We start from the raw sequence: 4,114 nt of genomic DNA, 5'->3' as shown, positions 1-4,114 counted from the left end.
TTTCTGAGTTATATTTCCCAATGTCCTTTAAATTTACTGTATTTAATAATCTGCTGGGATTTTTTTAGAAAGTACTAAGAAACATTAGCTACCAAGATGAAGAGCGCTTTGAAAAGATCTGCACCCCAAAATAATGTCCAACAGAAAATTATCATTCAGATTAAACAAAATGAGCTAACGTTAATTAAAACTCCTCTTTTCTTCCTCCTGGTGAATGTCTCAGTTCTTACCAGTAGCTAACAGATCACGTCGGAGAGTATTTAGACGTTCAGAATCCACAGTCCCCAAAAGAACCTCCAAATCTGAACTCCAGGAGCTAATATCTAAGTAGTTGTTCGTCAATTCTACTCGGATGAAGAGAATTTCTGAGGAGCCCTTGTCTTTATCAGTGAGAAAAGCTGGAAGAAAGGGGCCCAACTCAGCTATCCCTGCCCTAAATTTTTAGATTCCGAGCTCTTCTGTTTCACAAAGCAACACTGTGTGAAGTGTCAGCTCTGTGCTCTCCCCCACTGCCCGTCTGTAGTGCTGCATGGCTTTGCATTGCTTAAGGATAAACAGGTTGAAGTTGCATATGGTTAACATTTTTTGTTTGAGCTGGGGCAGGGAGAGATTGATTAGCATCTGCAGGTCTCACATGGTGTCATGGGCAGTAAAGGAATGACTGAAGTAGTTGCAGACAGCATGGAGTCTGCGTTCCTCTCTTTGCCTAAGAAATCATGGATAATTAACACGGATTGAATACAAAGCATGAGAGCAGAGGCACGAGATCAGTAACCCCCATCTCCTCGTGGGATCTCCATATTTACCTGTATTATATGAGGCAATAAAAACCAGAGGAGAAAAGTAATAAAAACGCAATAGTAATAAAAACTTATATTTACATAATTTCTTTCTGCCCCAGGATTCCGAAGCATTTGATGAAAATCATATAGGAAAACCTGTCACGGGACCTGTGACTTATAACTGGCAGAAGAGCTCATTAGCAATTACAGGCTGGCCAAAGGAACCAGAGACAAAATGCATTTTAGAAAGAGGGTCCTGCCTTAGGTCTTCTGACTTATCCTGTTACCTTTATGAGTATAAATCAGAGTGATCAATTTCAAACATACTCCTACTTGTCATTTGAAAGTGGCGAGAATCATTAAAAGCTCACAAATTCACCAAATGACAATCAACCTGTAACTGTGAAATCCATGCTTACTTAGGGAAGTGTTAAGTGCGCATTTTATGTCCTTTCATCGGTGCTTCCCAACATGGAATTAAAGGACAAGGCCTTCATCTTATGTGCCCAGCATTATCAGGTTTCCCAGACATCTTTCCTATACATGAGTTGAAATTCGTACTGTGGCTATGGAATCAGGCCGGTTTTGTTATGACTTGAAAAGGTTTGTAAGGCGCAGATGTCAGCTCCAGCTGTTTTTATCAGTGATCTGCAGGCTACAGTGGTCCTTTGTAAGTTGTGCTCTTACAAATGCCATGAGGGTGTGTTCTACTAACACCCACATATTGAGAATCCCCACCAAAAACTGGATTTGAGAGAGAAATTGTGCTTGAAGCCAAGAGGATTTTTGAAAGATTAGACAGTAATAAAATAGCTACTTCCCCAGCACATGAGGACTTCTGTGGCAAATCCATTGCTTTTCAACTCAACAAAATCTCTTGTATGTATCAGACAGGTGCCAGTTATAATTCTACTCCTCATAATAATAGTGAATGCACATGATGTAGGTATTCTGGAAAGTCTTTAAGCATATTACCTCGTTTAAGCCTCAACAACATGATGAGGTAGGTACTACTTTTATTCCCATGTAAGGATCGCAAAGTTTGGGATGGTTAAATTATCTGCTAACGTCACAGCCATTTGCAAAGTGCCGTTGGTTCTAAAATGAAGTCACAATGAAATCATTCTTTAGTCTTATCTCTCAGATTCTTATCTCTAGATAATAAGTCCAAGAAATAAGAGAAAGTAAATGTCCTCCTGCCAGTTTAATTGAAAGAAAAGTGAGGAGTAGAATCTCATAAAGTCAGAGATGAGACAGCAAATATAAAATCAGCCCAATATCCTAGCTATTGATATCATGTCATTATTTTCTATCAATTCACCCAACAAAGACTATATATTTTTCATTGCTATAGTGGAAATCACAACTAAACGGTTATAATACCAATTACACTAGAAAAATAAAGCATAAGCAAAGGGTTTTTATGTTCTACTTGATATGACTTCATGAGACAAGATATAATAGATGATATTACCTATTTGTGAATTTCTCCAATCCACTTATTCACTCTATACACTCCCAGCCTCAGTTTCCCCTCTAAAATCCTCCCAGCTCAAAAATTCAATGATCCTATAATTCTAAGTCACAGCAGTTTTTTGAAAGTATGCTTTACTCATTATTCTTTTTATGCCTTTCAAATATAAGATAGTTGATATTAACCAAGTATTCTCAAATAGTCTCACAAACATTGGATGTTCATTATAGCAATCCTGACTCCAACAAACCTTCATGAATCAACCTGTTATAAAATAAAGTGTTACAATAAGGCAGATAAATATTATCATCTGCTACAGCTTCCCAAAACATTCTTAATAAGTGATGTTTTATGTGACATGATTGGAAAGCACTGCCATCCCCCTTAAGGTTAAACTTGTGATCGTCATGTAGATAGGAAATAAAAACCTCTGCATAGAATTGTATTCGTATCATTTATGAAGCAGAAGCAAAGAATCACAGAGAATGAAACGTTTTCATAACAGCAAAGAACCACAGTTAATATTTTTTGAGTCTTTGCTCTGTGCAACACTTTATAGGCATTACCTCATTTAAATTAAGTGTATAATAATCGTGGGTAAGACTTCTTGAGGCTTCTCTCATTTAATACTCACAATAACCCTATGAAGTAATAAAGTAGATAACTGATATTCTACTCAGCATATTATTATTTAGAATGTTCACATTTTATTTGAATTGTTTCTCAAATTCTCCCCCATTAATAACAGAGACTGTTATTTTCCATCCAATGTATCTCTCCTTCTTCCTTTACTAAGAGAATGCTAATTGGATTAAGGGTGCCAACGTGCCCATATAAGCACTTGCATTCCCAGCCTCTCCAGTAGTGAGAGGTGTTCCTGTTACACACGCCTGACCAATAATATATAGACAGAAATTTCCTGCTAGGAATTCTGAGAAAGCCTATTTATTTATTTATTTATAGCAGTAAGACCAACGGCAGCAAAGAGTTCAGCTTTTTATTGACCCTGTTACTAAAGAGGTTTAGTCAAAAAGACCAAAGCACATGCCATCATAAGACTCTTCAGATTCTTCTTTCTTTGCTTCTGCTTTCTTCTCCTCAGCTGGGGCAGCAGTGATGGAGGGGGCAGGACCCCCGCCAGGGCAGCATCAGCTGCTGGGGCGGGTCCACCAGTCCGCACATTGCGCATGAGGAGCCCGATGTTGACATTGGCCAAAGCCTTTGCAAACAAGCCTGGCCAGAGATGTTCAACATTTACACCGGCTGCTTTAATGAGCGCATTTATCTTATCCTCCGTGACTGTCACCTCATCGTCGTGCAGGATGAGGGCCAAGTAGATGCGTGCCAGCTCCAAGACGGAGGCCATGGTGCGGGCAAGTGCTAGGTGGGGCTGCCGGGCATGGTGTTAGTCGCTGGATGAAGCGACAGCCTCACCCCAAAAGCGGCCTTTGCTTCTCCGGAAGGACTGAGCAGCTTAGAGGCAGCTAAGGAAAGGCAAGTAAGCCTTTTTGAATAGGACAGTTTGTGCTCTTGCCCGAGAAGATGTTGAAGGGGACACACGCTGCAAACAGATGGTCCTGGGTGGATTTACCCTGACCCAGTCACATCTTGTTTTTCTTTCCGTACCACTTCGTACCTCTGGGTGTCAGGCCCCTTCCTCTCTTCCAAAGTGGGGCCATTGGAAAGTGTGGTCTTCACACTCAGTTTGGATGGAACTCAGCACAATCTGGAGAATGTGAGAGGATCCTTAAAGGAATGCCGTTGATGGACAGCAGCCATGCACTAAAGCACGGGAGCAGGCAAAGTTGTGCTCACCAGGCTTTCACCTCCCTTCTTTGTCACTTCCTCTCCAGATGCT

General features: G+C 40.4%; 1 pseudogene; it reads right to left on the bottom strand.

Moving 5' to 3' along the window:
* Nucleotides 1-3,236: 3,236 nt before the first annotated feature.
* LOC113631266 (60S acidic ribosomal protein P1 pseudogene) lies at nt 3,237-3,634 on the bottom strand (annotated as a pseudogene).
* Nucleotides 3,635-4,114: the final 480 nt, after the last annotated feature.

The sequence above is a fragment of the Aethalodelphis obliquidens genome, unplaced genomic scaffold (genome assembly GCF_003676395.1).
Source record: "Aethalodelphis obliquidens isolate GAN/ISIS:26980383/991018 unplaced genomic scaffold, ASM367639v1 scaffold32, whole genome shotgun sequence".
NCBI classification, from domain to species: domain Eukaryota; kingdom Metazoa; phylum Chordata; class Mammalia; order Artiodactyla; family Delphinidae; genus Aethalodelphis; species Aethalodelphis obliquidens.
The sequence above is the reverse complement of the archived record's forward strand: the minus strand, read 5'-3'. Positions and strand labels throughout refer to the sequence as shown.